Source organism: Scatophagus argus, chromosome 21 (genome assembly GCF_020382885.2).
Source record: "Scatophagus argus isolate fScaArg1 chromosome 21, fScaArg1.pri, whole genome shotgun sequence".
NCBI classification, from domain to species: domain Eukaryota; kingdom Metazoa; phylum Chordata; class Actinopteri; family Scatophagidae; genus Scatophagus; species Scatophagus argus.
Genome location: NC_058513.1, coordinates 12,943,736 through 12,969,103, shown reverse-complemented (window position 1 = coordinate 12,969,103; position 25,368 = coordinate 12,943,736). Strand labels below are relative to the sequence as shown.

At 42.1% G+C, this 25,368-nt stretch overlaps 1 protein-coding gene across 3 annotated transcripts in view; it reads left to right on the top strand.

Annotated features, from left to right (window-relative positions):
- Positions 1-25,368, top strand: part of LOC124053272 (zinc finger MIZ domain-containing protein 1-like) — a 104,238-nt gene that overhangs the window by 12,542 nt on the left and 66,328 nt on the right. For 2 of the 3 annotated variants that reach the window (XM_046378335.1, XM_046378336.1), the window contains exon 2: positions 15,004-15,103. The gene's annotated coding sequence lies outside the window, so the exon portion shown is untranslated. Of the gene's footprint in view, positions 1-423; positions 4,110-15,003; positions 15,104-25,368 lie in introns of those variants that run through there. The other variant, XM_046378337.1, reaches the window with a different exon arrangement.

The window sequence follows — 25,368 nt, the reverse complement described above, 5'->3', positions numbered from 1 at the left end:
AACTCAGATAATTCAGCTGCCTTTTTATGAGTCTTTTTAAGCTCTGGAAAAATCAGAAGCCACGCAAACTGACTGTACAGTACTTAACAGGAGCAGCACACAGGATACACCGCAGCCACTGTTTATGTTTTCTGTCCTTAGATATCCTTAGTGCCTAAAGTGTGTGTGTGCTTGGCGACTCACAGATAAACCACAGTGGATGCCCTTAAGGGAAACAAAATAGAAGGCTTTCCCCCACTGAAAGGTCCAAAGTGCAGTTGTCCACTCTGCAGAGCAACAATGGAGCAGTTGTGCAAACGGAGCCATCAGCGGTGCTGGCAAGCCTGGCAAACCGGCTTATCAGGAGGCAGGGCGCACTGAGCAGTGGGTGGGTGGGTGGAGGGGACAGGGGCAAGAGGAGGTTAGAGTGCGTGTGTGTGTGTGTGTGTGTGACTTGGTGTGGCGTTCAGTGGTACACAACCTCTCGGTTCATTTGGAAGCCGTGCGCCTGCTCAGGCTGCAGAGACACAGCTGGTTGGTGCTCCACACATGGCCCCCGTTGTGTTCACGTGTTAGCGACGGCTCGCACTGTGAGTGTGCGGGTTTGCGTGTTTAAGTGTGCGGTCCTGTCCGAGCTGCTAAGCAAACACGTTAAAGGAATACGCCACCAAAAATAGTTCCTTTGAGAGAAAATCACACACTCTTGTCTATTAGAAACTGAAAGCAGTATCATAATTTTCACAAAACTGGATGACACGGTGACAACACAATATGCTCATCTTTCCACAATGCAGTTCTAATGAATGCTAGTAGGATTGCAGCTAACTATTCCAATACTGTTCTAAGTCAATTAATCATGTTGCCTATGAATGCTGGTAAGTGATAATACCTCTGACAGTCGATATATCGGTGAATGAACTTGATGCTCGACAAATTTCTCTAAACTCTCTTTACATGACGTTAAATCTAAAGTAAACACCACCATGAGTCGGCACATAAGGTGGAGGTTGGAGTGGTGAATCGGCAGAGAAATGGTGAGAAGTAGAGCTGAAGAAATAAGCTGATTAATCAATTGGTTGAGCGACAAATAATCATTTATAGTTTTGATAATCAATGAATCTGTGAATGGATTTATCAAAGAAAAAGGCCAAACATTTCCATTAAAGGAAAGGAAGGAATTTTTTTGTTTGTTTGTTTGTTTTTTAAATCTTTTGTGAACATTAAGTGTTAGTGCAACTGTAGTGAGTATCATAAAGTGTCTGGCTATGATGGAGGACAGCTTCAACTTCATCTTCAGCGCTCTGCCTGAACTAAGCTGCTCTCTAGTGAATTATCATCCAGCCTATTAGCATAAAGGTGGCTCTGTGACGTTTGAAGCTCGCCCCTTCTTGCATTCATTGTAACTGAGCTGTGAATCCAAGCTGCCGCCGTCCTTGAAGAAACAAGAGGGCAGAAACTGTATCATAGTCACCTTCCTGTGATACTTTAAAAAGAAAGAGATTTTCAGTTCCTTGAACCCTTTTCTCCTGCCGTAATACTGAGCAGATGTTAAATGGCTCTAACAGGACAGGTCCAGTGGATAAACGTGGCGAGGACTATCAAAGTGTCAATATTTACACTGCTTTTCTTGTCAGCGTAATACATTTAAATGTGCTCGCTCCTCTCTCACACAATGTAGCGACTCTGATTTTAAGCAGCGCAGTTTGTCAGTGGCAGATATATGTGTTTTTTTCTTTCTCTGAGCTGTTTGAGGTGCTGGAGGAATGCGTCGTTTGTGCTCAGCGGAGTTTACTCGCTTCCAAGATAGTCTGTAGTGCTTTCACTGCATTTCCTTTGGGACACAACACTCGGCAAAAAAAGGAAGTCTCAAGGTGCCTGTGTTCGGCTTTAGATGTGACTCTTGGTTGGTAAATATTTAGAGAGCAAACATTTTGATACCAGCAGGGATTATAGTTGAGGGGAAACATGTTTTTCTAAGAATGTAAATGTCAGCATATTGCAAAGCATAACGTTATATATTTTCATTTTAATACCAGTCTCCAAAAAACAGCAGTTTAGCAACTCAAGTCCTACAGAGGAAATCAGATTGTTTTTCCAGGTCCAGCTTATTTTGATGTTGCTCGCCCACTGAAACTCATTCTCTTTGTTCAGAAACCATCCAATTCATCAGCATGGATTGCTGCCGCCCACAAACAACCAACATATTTGTTCTGCTGCTTCACCTTGTTGGCTTTGTAGAGGGAAGGTGCCAAAGGTGGATGTTAAACATGTCAAGTGCTATCTGCCTTATTTACTTGGTCACTGAATATTCATGAGCCTTGATACCGGTGTCAGCCTTCAGCCAGCCGTGCAGAGAACCAGCAGCAGCCTCTACGGTCATGGGACGAGCTTGATCCTTCGACGCGCTTCCATCTTTGCCAGAGATCCTCTTTCACGTCACATTAACGTTTGTTTTCTAATAAGGCGGAGATTTCACCTGAAGCTGACAGTCGCTTCCTGTTCCAATTTGCAAGGGGGAGCCGCACTGCCTCTCTCTCTCTCTGAGGCGCTCCAGGACGAGTCAGCGAAGGCACCCTGTAAAGAAGGAGGGCGGGGGGTGGATGGGGTGAGTGAGGAGAGCGGGTATAACCCTGTGTTCTGCAGTCATGCCTATTTACTCCCCCTGACACCTCCGGGGACACGCTCTGACCTCTGCAGGGATCTCGCCTCCCTCTTTACTCTCACTCATGCGTTTCCTCTCTGCTCAGAGGAAACCGCACCGAATTCCTTGCGCATTACAAGAGCTTTGGGGAGGCCTGGTCGTCGCACGTCCTCGTCTAGACTGCTGTGACTGTTGTTTGGCAGCGCCGGCCGAACTGCGGTGTGGGGTCGGACTCACTTAGCGTGGCAGCGGAGATTGCAGTGGTTGTCTCATTAAATATATGTTTCCTGTGTTAACATGACAAGCTCATGTTCTCTGCTGTTCCTTGCCTCAGTTGAAAGACACCCTCTACAGGCCGTAGCCTCTCAGAGCTTGACACTGTCAACATGGTTAATGGTGTAGATTAATAATTTTCAAGGTGTTGCAGTGAGATTTGGGCTCTGGTGGAAGAGATAATAAGGTAGTTTGCTTCAGTGAAAGACAAAAAGACTGTGTTAAAATATTCAGTCATGAGTCCTGCTTTCAAAACTTTAATTAAGCCCATTGGGAGAATGTAACTTAGGTACTCGAGTACTGCACAAAAGGTGCTTATACTTAATGTTAGAGCTGGTCAGAGCTAATTTTATTGGCTAGTTGGGTAGTTTACCCTATGACAATTGTATAATAATCATATTTCATAAGCCAGTAAGTAATGCAGCTTTGATTTGAGTGAAAAGTGGGCCTATTTTTCTTTGCAATGCAGTGGATTAAAAGACTTTCGTAGCGTATCAGGAAAATGCTCACCTTAAAATAAGCGAGAGTACTTGACTAAATGTACTTAGTTACTTCCCACCATTGGATTTGTGAGAGGAGAAACAGAGAAAGCCTGAGTGCTGGCTCTAAGTCCTGACACATGAGCTGTTGGCTGCAGCAGAGGGAATTTCATCCCCTGTCATCTCCTCGTTGATTGGTATTGATTGGTTGGGCTGAATTGGCTCCTTGAATGGAAGTTGCATCAAATAATCCCTCATTCTTGTTTCCCAAATCCATTGTTAGGCCTGGAGAACGATTGTATCAGTGGCTTTCCAAGCACGCGACGGCAAACTGAAACATTTCCTGCGTGGTTCAAGAGAAAGACGGGTTTTCTAGCCTCAGTGTTTTACTTGGGCAAAGTTGACCTACCGAGTAATTGTGACAAACATAGCCAAGGGGGAGCTGAGCGTTGCTCTGCCCCCATTTCACTGTGGTGGTTTTCAAAAGCAAAAAAAAAAACCCCAAAACAACAAAAAACCCTCATTGCACCTGCGGTTTGTATAGACATGAATCTTTTCCCAGACAAAACGAGGAATTCACTGCAGCTTGGAAGAATCCCCCCATGGTTCACGGATGACACGGTCTGCTGTGCTGCTGCCACTGCTGCCGCTGCTGCCGGTTGGCTTTCGAATGGGGCAGCTTGAGTGTAATGATGAAATGGAAAAGTTCCAGCGCAATGAACACTCGCACGAAGAAGGTAATTGGAGATTACTCTGCATGATATGCTTTCAATTCCACTTCACGGAGAGACAGACCACAAAGTTTGATTATGTTTCCCGTTAACTAAATGCCTGCAGTAGAACTGAGATCCCGTTCGCACAGGGTGGTGGGAAGGTGAGAATGCAGTCTGTTAATCTGTTAGATATAAAACTTATGTATAAAAGTAGCATCAACATTATTATTTCAGTCTGATTCCATCTCACAATTTCACTGTGGAGGTGTTTTCAAAACACAAAGACGGGAGCCAGCACAAATGGGTTCTGGCATCCTATTGTTAATTTATGAGACTTGAGTGTCGCGTATTAAATGACTGACAGGTTACAGTTGGCTTGAGACCCCCACATTAGCAGTATTGTTGATCGTTTTAAGAGCAGAGTGTTTGATGCTCAGGTTATCTTTGTCTAATTAAGGAAAGGTTTCAGAGTGGTGGTTCTTTAGCCACTTCAAGTCTGATTTGACACTAGAGGATTGGAGCGTGTTCACTGGAAAGCAAATGAATGATTGATAAGAGAAGCAAAGCTTCTTCAAGTCCTGCTCAGAGGACATTAATAATGAAGGACACTTTGAGCGCCTCAGTCGCGTATGGAAGACAAGAGATTTCATCACCTGCTGGATTTTGCACGACTGTTTTTTGTTTTGTGTTTATACTCTATTCTTTTTATTGCACCTAATTTTGTATTTTTTAAAAATAAATTTTGCTTTAATATTAATGATTCTAATGCTTAAATAGTGATTCATTTTATTCGTAGAAAGTACCGTCTGCAGTGGTGAAACGGTACCTGACTGAAGAATTAAGTCTTTATCTCATTGTGCACAACTCCAAATGTTTCCATAATCAGTAGTGGATGGAAATGGGCATTTATTCACGTTTTCTTTTTCCAGTTTTCTTGAACGTCGCTCAAAATTTGCACTAGATTTAGATGGAAACTATTGATTTCGTCCAATTTACTTTCACTTAGCTTGTGCCCAATTGTTCAGCGGTGGCTGGCTCATTTCACTCTGCAAGGTTGCGTTCATGTCGGTGCTCAAAGTTTGATTGTTCACTTTTGAGTTATGAATGCCAGAGGTGGAGGTGCCAAAACACATAAAAGATGTTGGAAGGGGAAAAAGGAAGATGAGGAGATGTTTTTTGGCAGTGTTGTTGCTCTGCGAAGCTGCGTCTCCTGCCTCCAGTGTAGATCCTGCTGCTCTGTGTGTGTCTGTCAGGCTCCATGTCATCCTGCCATTGTTCAGGCCAGAAATCAGCACAGGCACCCATTGTTCTACACACAGATCTGCTGCTACAGGCTGTTCTGCCCAATATCTCTGCACTTTGTCATGTTTGTAAAATATGCTGTCATCTCACGGCTATGATAAGAAGAGGTCGCCACGGGTTCTGATACCTATAAAGTCTCTTTGTGGCTTGGAAGTTACAACATCAAATTCTTTAATTATAGTGTCATCTTATTTGGGCTTAAAGTGCCATTGTGGCCAAAAAAAAAAGTAGCCTGAGCACTGTCACAGAATAGATGCTCAAGCATCTCCTCTCCCTCCATAAACCCTAACCGGCTCTTGACAGTAAAGGAAGACATGCCTCAAAGTGGATCAAAGTAATTCCTCCCTCCTCCTGTCTAAACGGAGCAACATGTTGACATGGTCCCAGTCACAAGCTCAGTCGTTTGTGGAGGAGGGGAGTAGCTGAGGATTGCTGTGGCTCATGGGAAAGCATTCTGGCTGAAAAGATGTCCTGACATTTGTTTTTCAAACAGTGCTCTGGCTTCATGTTAAGGGGCATTGAGGATCTTGGAGTGTTCAGGGGGTTTTCTGTTGTAAGGCGGTGTTGATGTAGGCTGACCTCTCTTATGTGAGCCGATTGTATGTGCTCCTTTCATGTGGTTTTACTTTGTGAAACACCTAACTTAACACTTTCACTTCGCCGCTCAGTCTCTTCAGCCTTGCCAGGCTGTGTGTCCCATTCAATGGCAGCGCAGCACGGCTCCTCGACAGGCTACAGAAAATAACCTTTAGTTCAGAGGAAAAAATCGTTTTTCTCAGTTAGACATTCACTCTTATGCCACATGCATTTCTTGGCCCTGGCATTATTCCCTCTTACACTGTAGTCACAAAGTGCTCTCTTGAGGAAAGTAAATAATTGTATTTGCATTTAACCCTGTAGAGCTGAGATAGATGCTACTAACTCCACAAGAGGACAAATTTAAGAGGGGGTGTAAGCCTGTGTGCTTAAAGACTCGGGAAGAGGTCAGTTATGACTCCCAAGGAACATTTTGCAAGAGAATCATATCACAGAGTCTAAAATTCTGTTGCGTACAGCAATTAAGGCAAACAGAAGCTAGAAGAAAACCCCACAATGAATTTAGTAACTTACTTTATGTTCAGTTTTGGATGAATTCAGTATTTGTGGCACAGTGTTTGGTTCCCAGTGCAAGAATCAAAAAATTATTTGGAAACTTTAATATGCATTAATGATTTTTTTGCCCACATGGGAGCAGTGCAGCAAGCTGTAAACAGAACATTTACATCCTGTAAAGTTGTTGTGTGTCAGCTAACAGTTGCTCATTTACACATCCAGCAGACACAGAGAAACATTAACATTCAGCAGATATAAGTCCAGTATTTACCCACCTTTCAGATGTGTTTGTGTCCATTTTTTTACTATTAAGTGTTTTGCTGTGTCACAAGACAGTCGCTACGCTTGTCTGTGTGATGTTTGGTGTCAGGCTTGTAGTGTACAGCGGATTTATCAGCTTTTTTTTGTTGTTGTTGACCAAAAGCTGCCTGCTGCTACTTGAAATGACACTTAGAAGAGTAGTGAGACTGACTGAAACAGTGACGAAACTATGAGCTGAAAGATGCTAGAAAACTCTGTAGAACTTCTGTGGCTTTCTCATTAAAATCAGCCCCTCAGTTACATTATTCATATATTAGCATTTTTTCTATTTTTAGCATAAAAATATTTGTACAGCTTTAAATTGGCAATATTAGACCAAATCAGACACACATCTTGTATCATTTCCTGTTAGTATAAAATAAAGGGAAGTACACTGATTTTTTTTTTTGCATAGTAAGTGCTAAACCACAATGAATTATTATGACATACAGTATGTTAGCATGTTGTGTGGTACATCAGCATATATAATGTGTATGGACTTTGGCTTGTGTTTATTTATACTTGGTCTTTACATCCTCATAATTCAAGATAACTGCTGAGGAACAGCTTGAATGTTATCAACATTTGATTGAATTCTTAATTTGTCCTTGATTGATGCTGAGTGTGTAAGAACATATGGCTCTGGTGTCTGTAATGGCCTGCCTGGTTCTGATGTTTTGCTCCAATAAGCCTCCAGACATTTCTCAGCCAGCGTTGCCTTTGCTATGACACATGAAGAGACTGCAGATGAGAATCACCTGTCTGTGGTGAGCCCCGGGAAGCAAAGCCCATCTCCTCTCAAGGCGGGTTGTCACAGCGGCTATTAAGACTAATAGCGGCAGCCTGTGATAAGCACAGTTAGCTGAATTCATGACCCGAGTGGCTAGAGCAGCGAGATCATTTCCACTTGTGTGTTTTTCTGCTGATGCGTTTAATTTTTATCCTGTCCAGTGCTGTGACACAAGAGGGAAACCAGAGAGTGCCAGAAAAAGACAGGAAAATAGAAAGGGAGTGATGGAGCCTTGGGTGAAATATTGATTTCTACAGTCCAGGGTGAAAGCACTGCACCAACAGACATACATTATATTCTCTCCTATGACACAAAAACCTCTCTGGATTGCTGATTGCATAAGACTCAAATCCATCCCTCTTTTGTCACCGATAGTTTCCTGTTTCCTTTTCACGATGACAAACTTGTTCAAGGCAAATTACCGGTACCACAAAACTACAAATTGCATTTAAAATGTTCCAGTTTCCTTTAATTAGGCAGAAAATAAACAGCCAGGCTGAGTGGTAAAAATGACCATCTTAAAGGGTCAGTTCACTGAAATTACAAAATGATACATTTATCCACTTCCCTCCAGGTTTTATATCTGTGGAGATTCTCAGTCATCCAGGTCACATTCACTCAAAGAGTTAAAGCAAGGCGTCTCCAGGTTTTATCTTGCCATGCAGAGTTTTGTGATTCTCAAATTATTGGAAATTTACATTTGACATATTCAACAGCCCTGTTCCTGATTACCTAATACTAGGTACTAACGCACACATCTACCTGTGAACAGTTTTCACTGGCACTCCTAAATGAAGATTAGGAAATTATTCCAGATTTAAGAATAACAATGCACAACTGTGATCTTTGAAAGGAGACTGTAAAGGAGACGTGCATGGCTGAAAAGACACTAAAATAGCCAGACTGCTCGTCTGCAAGTAGCAACAATCTGCAAAGTGTATGGCTGTTCATCTCTACTCGGGTAGGTAATGAAATACTTAGCAAATTAAACTGTTTCATTTCTTTCACTCTTCCCCAAAAAAGGTTCCCGGGTTCCTAGAAAGGTTTCTGAATTCCTATCTGTGGTATCTGTTTTTCTTTAATTTGTGTGAACTGGTCCTTTAATACAACATGACTGAATAGATTAAGCGTTCATAAGATTCATCTTCTCCTTCCAGTGAAAAGCAGCTAAATATTCGTCGAGCATCAGATGCTTGTCCCCCCTCGGTGCCCCCCTCTCTGCCGCCACATGGCCGGTATTAGCCGATTTCCTAGAGATCACTGGAGGATGCCGTCAGAGCACTTGTGCTCCTCTTTCTCCCTCTCATTCGCTCTGCGTAGAGTGGCCCGCTTAATGCATTGTAATGGTTGACCATTATTTACGCAGGGGATAAACAAAGAGAAGCGAGGAATTGATGGAGTAATCCACTCTCGCAGTCATTAGGCATTGAGATGGAGGAGCTGGTGGGAGCAGCCTCCTCCTTATGCCTCTTGAGTCGAGCAGCTAATAGAAATGGGACTCATTAAGACACCTTATACTCCGACGCACCCAAGATCATGAGCAATTGCTAATTGATTGTCGTTAGCGCTCTCGCAATGAGACGCTCTGCCTGTTTTCTCATTTGTTATGAACGGCTTTGTTTTCTTCCCCCGTCTCCTTCACTTCATTATTGATGTTTCTGTTTTTCTTTCTCTTACTCTTCAGCCTTTTGCCTGGAGAGTCCCGTTCTAGCTGCAACAATCCCGAGGAATGTGTAAATTCTGTAGTATTTCCTATAATTAGAAGGGAGCAATGTTTTTAAAAATCAATATTCTGGACCCACTAATGACTGCATGGGCATGAAATGCACAAGCCATACCCAAGTGGAAAAGGGCGGATGTAGAAAATGTGTTTCTGCCGGCATGGTCATGGCTGAATAGCAGGGAGAGGCAGGTCTCCCTGTGATGCTTTGATTATTGGCTCTGGAAATTCCTTCCTCTTTTCTCTAGAACCAGCAGATTGTGTTCATCTCAGCCTTTAATCATTTTTCCCCTCCCAGTAGTAATGTGCTCTCTTTCCCCTCCCTGGATTCCTCTGTGTATATGTCCGCTCCCCACCTTCCTTCCCTCTCATTGCTTTTCCTTATTATGAGAAGGAGGAAGAGAAGATAAGGGAGGGAGGAAATGCAAATACAGGCTCGTGGTTCTTTCTTGTGACAGATCAGGCCTCATTACACCCGCCTCTCCTCTGCAATTGGCCCAGGACGATCTCCCCTCCATTCTCTTTCTAGCTTGTCTCCATTACATTATAAAGTCTTTCACCTTTAGTAAACCCTCCTCTCCTCCCAGGCCGTTGAAACAGTGAGAAGAGCCAGGTGACCAAAGAGGAATCTCTGGCTGCAGGGCATAAGATTTGCTTTGCAGATGAAGCAGGACAGGCGTAGGGGAGGTAGGGGGCATCATTTTTATGTCTGTGGTCAGATGGTGCAGCATTTCTTTGCTTTAGCGCTCTGCCAGCAGCCTAAACCTCTATCTCTATCTCCCTCGTGGGAGTTGCTACCACCTTCTCGCTCTGATAGGGAAAGACTGGAAACAAAGGAAGAAAAATACAGGCACCCTCTTGGGCTGTTCTCGCTTTTGAAACAAGATATACTGTAGAAAGAGGAGGAGGAGGAGAAATAATATTGAAGCCATCAATTCATGGAAGACCCACATAAACATCAGCTCACTCCTTTGAAGTTAAAAAAAAAAAAGAAAACGTAGGTCTGTAAAATGGATTTCTGGTTCCAGACAACTTGGGTTTATTTTCATGATCGGTAATAACGAATAAGTGAGCTTAGAGAGCTTTTTTATTACCCTCTTCATTAACTCCTCATTGACTGGAATGATAGTCCTGAGGAGAACAAAATGTGGATGGCCATTTTGACTGAATCACACTAGCCAGTTCCTGATTGGCTAACATGTTAGCTGTTAGCTCGCCAGGTAGCTGGCAGTGCATTCTAATGCTATGACATGCCGATAAAGTTCATTCTGCTGCTTCTTGGTGTGACCAGACCTTTATTGAAAATTATAACCCAAAGTGTCTGTTGTAAACATTCAGCACAGTTTGAAGACTGACCCCCAGGTTCAACTTTGACCATCCATTATTACCCGATTTGTGTGCTGATGGTTTTCCTGTGTAGTAAGTCATTATTTACCAGCATTTTGGATGTGCTTTCAGTATTCTGGTTAAGCTGTTAGCTAATTTACAACCTATTTGATCACCTGAGGCCGTATTTCTACAAATTTTTTGTAGAATTTTCCCTGCATTCGTGGATCTTACCAACCATTTGTAGTCATATTAAAACGGGTAGAAATGATTTCCAAATAAAGTGAAAACCCACATTTAAATACTGCTGTTTCCACAGTGTTCCATTGGCAGTATTTACATGTGTGGTTGTACTTTACATTGAAATTTACATATAAACTGATTTATAGAAATAATATATAGACTATATAATATATAATAGACTGGTGTAGTGAAATTAATCATAGGCATGTAAACAGAAAACCCGATGAGCTATTAACCTTTAACTTTAATTCCAGTAAATTAGCCCAAATTAAGTGTTATATGACGGTTGTAGTCAGAGTGTCCCCTTAATTAATTTGTTTATAATTGCTGTATATGTAAGCAGGCTGATTGTGAGGCAATTGCCAGCTTGTTTCCACATAATCCTGTTTCTATCTGAAAACTTGTTTCATTACAAAGCACGAGGTTGTCACTCCTGCAGTTGCTGCTCCAGCATTTCTTTGACTTCAAGTGTCTTTGTCGGGTGTCTTTTGAAAGGCAGAGCGTGTGTCTCTGTTGATCTTGCATGTCTTGAGCATATCAACAACAGGAAGAGGCCTTAAGGAGGTGTCGTGATTTCTGTGCCAAGGTAACACAGAGTGTGGAAGGGAAGCGCTGTTGAGGGAGGTGAATGGGAGGTCAAAAGTTTCAGAGCTGGTATTTACCGAGAACATAATGGTGTGATGAAAGCCATTCCTTTTCACACATTTCTATGCTTTTTTGGAACTTGGTATTATTGCTGCGTGTCTGTCAAAAGATATGTGGTTTCGAAAAGGGAACATTTTCAACATTTTTTAGAGGTCATTTGAAGTATCACCCTTCCATTATTATTCACTCAGCAAACAGCACATTCAACACAATGAACACAAAGTAGCTCTGCATGTTTATGTTCCTGGGCTATTTTATCACCTTAGCTCATTGTTTCCCTTTTTTCATTGAGGCCAAAAACCTCTTAAAAGGCTCTTTAATCCTTTTCCTGTACCATTTGTTCACATGCTTCATATCCATGTGCATTGAAAACGTACTGTATTTACCAGTTAAAATGCAAATGCAGCCCACTGGGAATAATAGCCCGCGAGAGCTGGCCGGGTGGACAGACGGCATGTGGCTCTCAAGAGCTTTTCCCACAGAGCTGAGAGTAGAGGCAGGTGAGAGTTTCTCCCCAGGTGTCCCTGTCCTTTGCCATTGTCCAGACTTCGCGGGTGGCGTCCAGCTCCCACCACCCGTTCAACTGGCGGGTTACATGGCCACTTTGCTAGAATGACTGTTCTTCATGCAGCCAGTAAAAACCTGGTGCTGACTGGGGAAGAATGAGTCTGTCCAGCTCCGGTGGCTGCAGCGACAGCGGGGATTTTGACTCCATGAGGACCCAATTAAACCTGGGAGGGCCTCTCTGAAGGAATAATAACAATGATAAATGCACCTCTGTGGCCAGCTTAAAAGAGGCAGGGAGAACTGTTTTATTGTGCTGGCCTGTCTTGACACAATTTACTCCCAGCTCCTGTTTTTTGCAGTATCAGGAGGTTTAAAATCTCACCTTGTAAAAGCTTTTTTTTCCCTTTTCTGTGTCATCTTTGAAACATTTTGATGGCTTGGCTTTATGCAGCACCAAACCTTCTCTGCATGTCATTTAAATTGGCTGTGGATGTAGTGATCCCTGCCAAAAGTGCAAATAGTGTGTGTGAATCTATCTGTTTGTGTGCATGTTGCAAGCATGATTAAGTGCAGGTGTGTGTGTGTGTGTGTCATGTCATCATCTCATTAGTCAGTTTATAGAAAATGTATCACTTGTGGTCATTGTCAAAGTCATGCAAATTTGCCACATGTTCACTGGTTTTAGCTTCTCAAATTTTAAGACTTTTCACTTTTTTGTATTTTCACAAGTTTATCAACTTTGACAGTTTGGACAACTACAAAGCTGTTAATTGGAGCTCTGGTAACATGTTAGGGAAATTTTCCCTAAATTTTGTTGACATTTTAATCAAACAAGCATTGACAAATTAATCAATATTTAAATTTAAATTCTGAGGATTTAAGAGGATTTTTCAGCTCATGACAGAATTGTTTTTATATTGTGTGGTTTTTAACACTCTTAACTTGGTTTTTACTCTGCTGTAGAGATGATATACTGAAAGTGTGTTTTTCTCTTTCAGGTGGTAATTCGGAGAAAAACTACTTTAATTAGATAACATGCCTCTGTATTTCAGATTTGCACTTTGCCAGCAGTTTGTCAATTACTGCTTGTGGTTTCATACTGCCAGTCAGTCTTTGTCTGGGCGCTCGAGCCTCCTCCTCACCGCGCTGCAGAGCCGTGTTATTGTACTTAAACAAATCAATTCTGTTGCAGTTGAGCTTTTTTTCCTCCATCCCCCGTCATTATGAACTGTTTGCAGTGCAGAGCACATTGATTTTTCACAGCCCTGGAAAAGCTGTTGATGAATAGCACAGAGGTGTCTGGGGAGAATCTGGCTTTAAAAAGGAGGCACCCAGCATCAACCCCCCCGCTTCATAGTCCTCCTCTCTCGACCCATTGAGCCCTCGGCGCTCCTCCACTTTCTCTTTTCAGAGAGCGGTACTTCCAGCAGGGGAGAAATGCAGCCTGAAAAATCTACCAATGATTTAAAGAAAAAAAAAGAGGATTAAAAAAGGTGCAAGTGCACAAGGGACATCATTCTCCCGCTGAAAGTGAAAATAAACCTTATGGTTAGGCAGTTTTTATATTTGAGCATTAGCTCTGTCCTGTCAACCAAAGCATGAGCTCAGGAGAGACCAGAAGAGTTCTGGTTGGGGATAGAAATGGATGACATGCTGTGTCACTATGGTGAAAATGATACTCTAACAGGATACAGCCATAGACTAAAAGGTAGGAGGGATAAAGGGGGGAGGTGTGGGGAAAAATGCCATTTGTGACATACTTACACACTCCACATATACAATATCTGCACAAAGCTAAAGCAAATACCCTTAAGCCATTTTTGTTCTTAGTTCTTGTACCAGTCTCAATCAACCTCTTAAAATTTCCTTTAAAAAATTTTTTGATGGTACCCTTCAACTGTTGTTGTGTCACGCTCTTTGCACAAAGGAGAGATTGGAAGTAAAAACTGAGTGCATAAAGAATAAGGTAAAATAAAAATAGCCTTTTTTAATACTCTTTCAGCTGCTGAGAGCTGTGTTATGTCAAAAGCTAGCTGGTACCACTTTAGCCTAGACCCTTCATTCAGAGAGGGGTCTAGGAATTTAGCTGACATTGTACTTACAGTTTAATAAAGGTCTCAGTAAAATCTTTCAGCATCTAAATTGGTCTTTTTTTCCCTCACATTTAAGATCTTGCGGAACTGCAAAATAATCTTACAACACTCGAATGTTCTCCCAGCCACTCGTGTGATTATTGAAATCATTGCAAATGTAAATATTCAAAGCGTGGTTTATGGAACACAATCCAGCCTGCATATCATGCTAGTGATTACAGCTACTCACAGTGATTAATTTACAAAGGAAAATGAAGGCTCTGTACTTGGTGAACAGAGATAATACACGATTATTAACTGTGTGAGTTAAATCAAATTTCTCTTTATTTAAAACATTATCTTAAAATTTGGTTAGTGCTGTAATTTTCAGGGTTATTGTATTAAGTGCATAACTGGCTTATATGTGATGGGTTCTTGAGCCTCGGCAATAACTAATGCGGTCATTTTGAAGGATCTGAATGTCACTGGGCGTAAGCACCGGCCCTGCCAGTCCAGGTTAAGTGCAAAGGTGCAGTGAAGGCCTCTCTTAATAGGCTCATCTGTCAATCGTGAGTGAATTGTGAATGTGCCGTGGCACTGAACCTACTCTGTGGTGGATGTTTATGATACCATACTGATCGTGTGAAGTATTGGTTGCTCTTTTGATTCGTCCTTCATGTGCACGAGAGCGTGAAGGAGCTTATGCTCGCAGGGAAGACATGTATCACGTTAAGCAAGGTGCAGATAGAAGCCACCCGGAGCCCAGAAAGAAGCTGTGAGGAGTGAAATCACTGAGTGGGCTTGATTTTCAAACAAACAAAAAAATAAAATGCAAATGTAGCCATTCAGTGTTTGGAGATTTGGTGGATAATGCAAAGGTGATTGATGTATTTACATCTTTTCCCCTCTGGTTTCTCTCAGGAGCAGAAGAAGTGAATCGCTGAAGTGTTTCTCCTCTTGGTGTGTGAATGGGTGGGGGGGGTCCTTCGTGTTGAAGAATCAAGGATTGAAGACAACGCAGGTGAGTTTTTTATTTTTTACTTTTTCTTACATACGTGCTGGGACGTGCAGAGTCCAGCAGGTGCAAGAGCTGTTGTAGATTATTAGCTATGTGGCACCATCTGCTAACTGCTCCACAAATGACGAATATCTTGCAGTCGGTCGTGTGAGAGGTACTGTAACATTAAAAAAAACCCAAAAAACTGAGCTATTCCTCCAATAGTAATCAAGCTAATGAGCTAGCAAGCCAGTTAGCTCAGAGAGTATCAGTTACTCTATTTTAATATACAAACCTGAGAGCAAAATGCATGGCAGAGAGAATACAAAGCAGAGATAAACTAAAAAGAAACTTGGAAAGCTGTTGTTGCTGACTGGTGCTTCCATGTGCCAATGTTGCTAACTTGTAAAGCAGAGCTTTCCAGCTACAGAAGTTCACCAACCACGTCCAGCACATGCAAAAGCAGAGGGAACAGTAACATTGTTAATCTTTATATTCTGTAATTTGAAAGCAAAAATTCAATTAGATCAATTAGATGCCAGTGTGCAAAAATTGTTGTGGTTTTTTTTAAATCATTGAGGCTTTCCTGGCTCTGTAAGGGCCCTCATTTTAACATGAGATGTCTTTTTGCCTGAAATATCTCTGAAAAAGGTGTTACAGAGAGGTCACAACTGGAATGAAACAAAAGCTTGTTACTGGAAACAGATATCTGCCTCCCCCTGTCACTGCAGTAATTTAAAGACTACAACTTTGTTTGCTCTGTCCTCTCTGTCCTCCGCTGTGCTCGAGTGTCTTTGGTAAACATTTAATGGCAACAGTTTGTGTGTGGCCAGAGTTGGTTCACCTCACAGAGCATGTTGACTTCATTAGGAGGTCCTGGGGTGGGGGGGGTCTGAGTAACAAAGTGCAGAGATGTTGCATCTGTTGATGCCCACATTCAAGTCCATATGTAGTCTGACGAATGCGCACACACACGCGCACACTCACGGTAGATCGTGACTATCCTGAGCTACCAATTCGTCCTTATGAAATAAGCAGCTCAGTGTACATCCCACTAAAAGGGAGAATTATGTTGTGGAAAGGGAATGTAATTGGTTCGTCCACTGTATTATACAATACATCTATGGCTTCATGGATTAGGAATTGGGACATTCAACACACACACACACACACACACATAGAATAGATAAGAGTGTTTAATCTTGATTAGAGCAGTGTGAATGCTGAGAAATATTGTGCCCTGGCAAACATCTGCCTGTCACACAGCTGAGTGGGATAAACCAAAGTGATTATTGTGGAAATGTCAAGTAAGGTAGACAGTGAGAGCAAGTGAAGCGGGGGGTCACACAAACAGGACATGACATGAGTGCTTCACAGACAGATTTTGTTCAATCTCACTGTCAGTGTAAGGTTGATTTTGTTGGGGAAAATCGAGCTTGGTTTGATGGAAAGGCTGCAGTTAAAAAACCTGGCAAATTGAGAAGTCTGATCTGTGAGGTTGATTACAACTGTCCCAAAGATAAACTTATTAGATCATCAGATTGCTTGTGTTGTCTGACCACTAGTCCGAAACCAGAATGTAGTTTAAAGTGATATAAGACACAAAGAAACAGCAAATGGAGACACTAGACCTAGTGATTTTTTTTCTAGATAAATGACGGAAATTGTTGATTGTTGATTGATTAATCGATAAGTTCTTTCTGTACTAAACAGCTTTAGCACTCAGTTTCATTTCAGTTTGTTGATGTCTGAAGATTTCCATGTTGGTCTCCGCTGAGCCCTAATGAATAATTGCTTTCCTCTGTGAAATGTGAGGGGTGCAGACATTCTATTAACCTTGCTAAAGTAAAAAAGGGGCGGGAAAAAAAATCCCCTTCCTGTCAGTGCTCTCTCCCTCTCTCATTCTCTGTTCTTGTGAGATCTGGAACTGATAAGTGTGAGGCCTCTCGTAACTGAACAGGAAGGACAGAGGGCCTGGCCTCGTAGCCCCTGCCTCCACACACACACATGTCCACCTCCCCTCCACAGGCAGACAAAGAGAGCAGAGCCTGCCACTTCATCAAGTTTCAAAAACATTTAAGCCTATTAGAAGGATTACTATCACTTGTTGGAGTGAACTCTTATTCTGAAGAGATTTCTGCCGAATATAATAACAGGGAGGCAATTTGATGAAATGCACCTTGGCCAAATTATTGCCTTGCAGCTTCAACACCCAGGCACAATCACAACTCCCTTGTTCCACTGACCGGTGCTGAGTCAAGTGGAAGTACTTTAATAAACAAGCACATGGCAGAGCAGTGAGAGTTTAACATTCAAACTGAACAACCAGGGGTCTGAATGACAAGCTGTTAAACTGATAACTGTGATGGGGCCTCTGTAGTGTCTATACATAGATGTTTCCTGAAGCATATGCTTTCAGGGGAAGGAAACCACAAACAAAATGTAACACAGAATGAACCTTGACATTTAAAGTGTGTGTGAAACTTCAAACCTTTATTGTCATTCTTCTTTGCATTTAACCCATCACTGACGTGCAACGAGCAAATTTCCCTGCCAGTCCGGGGGGGTTGAACCGGTGACCCTCCAGTCACAAGCTGCTTATCCAACCCCAACCTCTAGGCCACGGCTGCCCCAAAAGTGTTGGTAGAAAGATCAATTTTGTGAGTTAATTCTGCCATTACAACAGAAAGTTGTAAGGAACTACTTTGGTGAGCGTGTTGTGCCAACAGAACAGACAGCGCAACATTTGTGAAATATTTACCGCATGAAAACAAAAATTACAGACAGTCTATCTGTAAATTCAGGGTTATAAACAACAGATTTCACAATGTTAGTGAAAGATAAAAGTGCCTGGAAAGGAAAAATAAGATCTGTAATTTTTGTAATGATGATTGCAAAAATGTCATAATAGTTAAAACAACAAAAAGTGTTCACCAAAGTACTATTTTAATGTGATATAATGTTACAGGATGTTTTAAGTGCAGCTGCCTCTGAGAGTGATAGATGTTTTTGTTTTGTTTTGTTGTTACCTCAACTATTAATAGTAGTTGTTAAAGTGCAAGACTATTTTACTCCCCCTTAATCTAAGAGAAAAATCCTCTTCCACTGACTTTAATTTGCTTCCACAAACAGTAGTTTCCGTAATTAAAGTGCAGTGCAGCCACAAGACACGTTGCAGCTTCAGTATGGGTTCTCCAAATATTCTCACTCCACTTATTACTAGTAGCTGGATGTAACAAGATCAAATTCAGCTTGTGAGAGTGAAAAAATTCCAGGAAAAGCAGGAACTCACTTAAATAGATAATAATCACACAACTCGTGCAAATGTGGCCACCACAAACTGTGAACACAAAGCAGCCTGTCCCAATAAAAACCCAGCTGAATGAATTGGCCTATTCATGTTGATGGTGTCTTAACAGTGAACTATTATCTAAGGATTTTCTCCTTGAAGTTTTTATGTCATCATGAGAGGGAAGATGCAGACTATCATCTCAAAGGTTCACCATGGATGTGTAGCAGATGACTGGAAAGATGACTTTCCCAAACAGTACTGGGAGAGAAACTGGGCTCTAGAGCCATGCTTGCTTCTTGCAACATCTTGGAGATCCATCTATTATCTTAAATAGCTGGGTTTTCCTCCATACTTAACACTCTTTGTTTCTTCACAGTACGTGTAGTTGAGAAGCAACTTTGGGAATCTCGTGCTTATCTTTCTCAGGGCTGAAACTGTGGCGGAGATGTTCCTGGATGGTATCCTTCCTGTGAAAAAGTGCGAGATAACGTTCCACGGTGACAGATGAATTATTAGCCTATTAGTCACCGGAGAGAAGAGAGAGAGAGTTGGATGAACATGGCATCCGTCAAGAAAACGCCTGTCTTTCGCAGATAGCCTCCCCTAAATGCTACTCAGGAATCTTGTAAGTCTCTCCCACTGGTGTAGGAGCTGGAGGGTTGGGGTCAGGGAGCAGAGCTGGAGCTATCCCGGTGTTCCGCCGCTGCTGCTGATGACCCGGCTGCCTGTCCTAGGAACAGAGCAGCATAACACAGAAGCAGAACTCGGTGTACTGGACTAAAAATAGACATGGCGTGAACCCTACTTTCCAATACACACACAAATGTAAACACTTGCACTCATGCTTGTACGTGCATCCCACACATGTCTTCAGAGGCGATGGTAACCACTGGTGATAGTCAGTGGCGTGCTAGAACACGTTTGATTGACAGGGTGACTGCGGTGGTACAAAGTGCTTGTGTGTTCAGGACAGATGTTCTCCGCAGCCCGCTCAGATGGTTTGAGTTGATGTACAGCAGGAGGAAGCCATTAAGCAACTCTTGACTCCGAGATGAACTCACCCACTGTTCTGTGATGACCCTGTTGAATCTCTGGGCCTCCTTTACATCTCCTGTGTCTTTGTATAAGCTATCTGCCAGGCACTTCTCAAATGAAGACATGGCAACGAAAACGAGGAGTACTGAACAAATGGAGTAGGGCTTGCTGCTTCCTTTGATGCAAAATTAAACCTGATATCCCTTTGACATGCCTTCCACGGATAACTTGTCAATTTCCTGCCCATGATGAATAGCCTGAATAAGCTACGCTTCACAAGCCAACAAATTAATTAATGGCATGGTGTAATATGTTTTAAGAACAGTTGGCATTGAGATGCTGTTGGCTTGAATGGTCTACCTCAATGCTGTTTCTTGAAATACGACCTCATTAACGAACCTTTCTTCTGCCTAATGCTGCCATACTGTTGCATTTCTCTCTGTCAGTGAAAGCTGTTGCTGTGGTCTCGTTAGGGTTGGTACATTCTTGTTGTAGAATATAACTCAGCAGGCTTGAATTGACTCCACAGCTTTGGCGTAATGTTCTATTTGTAATATGTCTGTTTAAAGCTAATGAAATGATGATAGTGGCAGCGTTGCAGAGCCTCGAATTAGCCCATCTGCTGATCTCACTACCATTTTAGTGGTCCAATTTGAAGATGTATTTAGAGAAGGAGGACAGGTATAAGTGCAGGTCCGAGTTGCTGTAGCACCAAGTGCCAGACAGACACAGATAGTGACTAACTGGTGAACAAAGTGGAGCATTTAGCAGCTAAATAACCAGATATTTTCCTCAGGAGTTGATGGAGACCAAAAGCAGAGCTAAAAGATGGTGAATATTGCACTTGCATCATCGAGTGGCCAGAAACACGACTCCAGATGTTGCTCCTTAAGTGTTAGATGTGTGAATATATCATAGCATCTTCAAAAAGATGATGATTTGTAAATATTGTATTCACGGTTTGTTTCCATTGATATTAAGAGGAGGGAAAGAGCTACACTGGCTCTCTCCAAAGTCTCAAAAATGCATCTATCAGTCCCTCTAAAATGTGCTCGTTTATTCCAGGCACAAATTGAAAGGCATTTCTTTAAAGTTTGCTCCACCTCAGCCATCTGCAATGTTATGTATTTACTTATAATTGAGTACTTTTGCTTTTCCACAGCTCTTAAATATTTAGCCATGGAGACTTAAGAAAAACAGATATTTTTATTATTTACCGAGGTTTGTGGTATGCAGCATTTTGTCATGTTAAAAACTGTGAAATTAAGATTTTGTTTATCTGGTTCTTTCAAAGGCTTTGACATAAAATATGGTCTATATTTCCAATTTACTGCTTCAAGCTCTCTAGACTGATTGAGTGTTATACAATGAAACCAGATCTTTTTGAAAGCTCAGGAATTCGTGGCAGACAAGCTGATAGTCATCAATTTCAGACTTGTTTGGTAATTTTTGGGATCAAAGGCGATGATGAGGATGATGATACTGATGCTAATCCCACTGAAGGGGATGATTGAGTCATCAAGGCAAAACAGCTGTCTTATGCGCCTCCCCCCCCCCCCCCCCCCCCCCCCCAACTAATGGTTGATGATGACGATAGCAGTGTAAGTGAGTGCAATTGACAGCAGAGTTTGAGCTTCCTCGGGGAGGAGGGAGAAAGCCTGAATCTGAGCAGAGTGAAACAGGCAGCAGGGTGGCCATGAAACATTCATGCACCTGGGGACTCTTTGCATAAGGAGAGCAAGCTGAGCCAGTAATGAAGTAAAGAGCAGAGGACTTTTAATGGCTCTGTTTGTCCTTTTATGAGATTAGCTTTAGTCTGGCTTCTTATATGAATTGCGTTAAAAGCCTAATTGCATACAGTGATTTAGTGATTTGTACTCCCGCTAAAGGTACTGCCTGCTGCCGTGCCTTGCAGAAAATATTATTTACATTTGGAATAATCTAATTGTGGTTAGCTGCGAGATAATTGGTACCACAGGTGGTTGGCTGGTTATAGCTCAGAGCTGGGCAGCACAAGAGTTATTCCCAGCCCTCAGCCGCTCTGCCTCGGACATGACAATGGAGCACCAAATGTGGACAGTTGTGCCGGTGGAACAGTTGTCCCTTCTCAACTCATCCTGCTCATCAGCTGCGAGCTCGCATAGGGACAGAAAAGGCGAGAGGAGGAGCAGAGGAATGGCAAGATGAAGAGCAGAAGATGGGAGAAGTAATATTTAGACAGCTGCATGTGTAGTGCCATGTATTGCTGTCAGTCAAAGGGGGGTAGAAGTACAGGGATATTTTAGTGTCCTCAGCTAGACAAACTGCAGTATTGATGTCAGTGCAACTTCCTGACTGTAGATCACAAGCCGCTGTCGTCTATAGATTTACAAACTCCTGCTACATCTGCGCCTACGTTATAGCAGTGTACAGCATTATCTGTGTGAGTAAAACGAGAACATTTATTCAAACATGTTTTAAACTTAATCCATTAGAGAAACCTGGCTGAGAGCTTACTGCCAATATGTCCGTCTTCAGCCTTGACTGGCGAGACGCGATACAGTAACAGTGGTTGTGTGAGACAGCTGGTCACATGTCTGCGGTCCTGTGCTAGACTGGCCCTGTGCCTTGAGGTGGTGGATGGCAGCTGACTGCTGTGATTCACTGGGAACTCAACTTGTGTGTTGTGAGGCTCACAATGGACTGACTCATAGGGAGTCGGCGCAGAGCTTGTTCAGTGTCCATCTCTTAGCCGTTTTGCTGGAACTTTCTGTTTGACTCCTTTGTTGATGGAGACAGTGATCTTTTCTTATGACTGTGTATTTTTTTTGCATTGTTCCCTTTTTCATTCCAGTGGGGATGGTCAGTTTCCCTTCACTCCCTTCCTAGCACTGTGCTTCTTGTTTTTGCTAACTCTCACACTGTAAGGTTGGAAAGGATGTGGGTTGTCAGTCTCTTGCAAGCAGCTTTTTTTCCACTTGATATGAAGGTGTTTCACTTGAAGTGTGTAAGTATGAAATGTGCACCCAACCCCCAACCATTGCGTTTTGTTAATGATCCCTCACCGGCTTCCCAGGGAAAAAATCCCAGTTGTGTTCGTTTCTGTTTACAGCAATGAAACTCAAATCAGTCCAGTTTGAATTATATGAAGCCAAAACATTAATGTGAATACTTTATAGTAATAGTAATTTTGATGTGCATGGAGTAAAACAGGTCAACAATTACTTAAACTATGTTTTGCGTCACATTTTCAAATACATCAAAACAGAGGTGATGAGTAATATCAAAATCACCTTATTAAAAACCCCAACAAACACTCGGTTATGCCACAGCTAACGGCATTTCAGCTCACAATTAAGCTCCTGTCCTCCAGTTTTCCCGATCATCAGCAGTAAGACGTACCAACTATATTGCAGCAAGCAATGGAAATATTTGTCGCTGTAAATAGAGCTCAAAGAAATGCTGACACATCTCTGCCCCCGACGCAGTCTGAGGCTCAAATCGAATCTGAGCAGCAGAATTGCCATCAGATTGAACACTGAAAGTAACCAGCCTCACTGGCCATGGCAAAACATTTCCTGCAATAAGGTACCACTGTTTCAAAAAAGGAACAAGTACTGTAGAGTGTTAATAGGTTATGGCACTGCCAGCTGCCATTTTCTCCTGTCTTGACGATTGCAAATTATCTTGTGATTTCAATTTTCGTAAGAAATCGAATTGAATACTCTGTTCCTGGTTTGTTTTTTTCATGATTTTTTTTGTGCTTCCGTGCCTCCTTTTTTAAATTCGTGGCTGTGTATTTAGCCACGTATGCACCACTGAGTAACCAGTTGTCGTTAGGCGCTTCAATAAACAGTCATGCTTGGCAACAGCATTTGGAAACACAACATTAAATCTCTACCTGTGGCCACTCTCAGTCTCCTATCACATAATAGTGTGCGCAGCCTTTACGCAGCAGCCACTAATTACTGCTGGATATTAGAGCAAGGTCTCTTAAGACACTGACCTTGCTTTAGCCAATCATAACAGAGCGTGTTGAGCTCCGATCAGAAGAGCCCCCACAGCACGAGCAGGAGGCATTAATTATGGCACGTTTTGCTGGACACCGCATTTAATGACATCTTTAATGGCATCTTTGTGAGAGAGATTAATGGCGATGTGAGACTATCAAAGCAGAAAATGCACAAAAAGTCCAGCCAGACGGCTTCTGCATGCCACGTACAAGCACAAAGGGAATGACGAGTGTGAGCATTTTATGTTGGAATCTGAATTTGTCGCTTTGAAATTCATTAATTGGATGATACACATCTTTATGCCTTGTCTCTCACTTTCTGACTGACACGCATGACCTTGTGGTAATAAGCTTAAATATTTATTGTACAAGGAAATGAACAGGTAAGAGATTAGAGCCTTTCCTCACAATATTTACATCTCTGCTACCACTGTTTAGCTTCCACAGTTCGTGGAGAAGGCTGAGTTCTGTAATGATCAGTAGTCAGGTTTCCACTGACCTTTTGCGAGACAGGAGGCCCTTGGTGGATGGATTGAAAATGTTTTCGTTTCAGTTAGGAAAAATGGGAAAAGCTTTTTTTTGTGTCCTGTCTGCTTCAAGTCTCCGCTCCATTATTCTTAGTGGAGAAAATTAGTTGAAGTACAAAATCATGCTTAAGTTTCTTTCCCTTTTGCTTTTTAGAATAATACCCATACAGTTTGTAAATATTGATGTATTGATAATGTACCAGATAAAGTAGGTTAGGAAAAAAAACCTGTCGAGCACTGCAGCTCTCCAAGCTTTCGTGTGTATTTGCTGTAAGTAGTGCTCAGCAACAGCAAGGTTACTGACTCTGGTTGCATCTGCATTATGCTAATGTGATGAGAGCAGGAAGCCAATGGAGGCTAGTTGCACTGGATCGCTGCAGGGACACAAACGCAAGAGTCATCATGCGCATTAGCAGGATGGCTGATCGCTCGAAAAAAAAAACCAGAAGTCTGACTGGAGAGAAGCGACCGAATTGGACCACACTTCCAGTTGCAGGTCAGATTCAGTTGTGGAGTTTTGCTTCGACATTTCTCCTGCTCTTATCACAGCCCCTGAGCAAACATGCAAACAATCTGGCCTGTGTGTTTCCAGTCACATGGGCTTGAAGTGCTGGAGACGCAGCGTGTCTGTCCTGGTATTTCCTGAGGCTTTGTAAACACACATACACACTCTCTGTCTTTCTCTCTGTCACACACAGGAGTTTCTATTCAAGCAGACCTTAATGATATGATCATCATCTTTTTTCCTTGTATAGCAAGTACAAAGTAAAACCTATTACTATGAACCATAAAATGAGATGAATAATAAGGCATAACACCACAGCCCCTGTTGAGCTTGTGTTTTTTTTTTTTTAAGTGAAACTAATTAAATCATTAAGTTTCCACTGTAAGAGGAAATAACTGTGTGAATCTGCCTCCAACTTGTGGTTACTTCTGAATCGGAATAGAAAAGAAAAACAGAAGGAAGTGTGACTTTATTTTGCACTTCTCCTTTCCTTATCTTTTCGTACTCATCAAGAAATACATTTACAATAAACTAAAGGCGGTCTAAAGCTCCCAGCTGCACACCCAGTAGAGAAAGCTTCAACTGTACAGCCGCAGAGTGTTGTTTAATCCACTTCTTATGTGTTAAGCTCACTGCAAAGCATATTTTTAACAATTACGCCACCATCACCAAAGCCATTAATGGATGTTGTTTGTGTTTGAGTATGATTATTGCGCTGGACTTCGAAAGAGGATGGCCATGCATTAAATCATTATTCGATTTAACCAGTTGAAATGTGTGTGTAAGTGCATGTGTGCACTGGTTCATCTAATTGATTTGGAGTGTTAAAGTAGAGGGTTCAATGAATACACTAATCAAAACCTTGGAGGCTGTTGCTGAATGGTAAAGAATGATTTAATGTGTTTCAGGCTTTTTCCTTTAAGCTCATGGCTTTAAGTG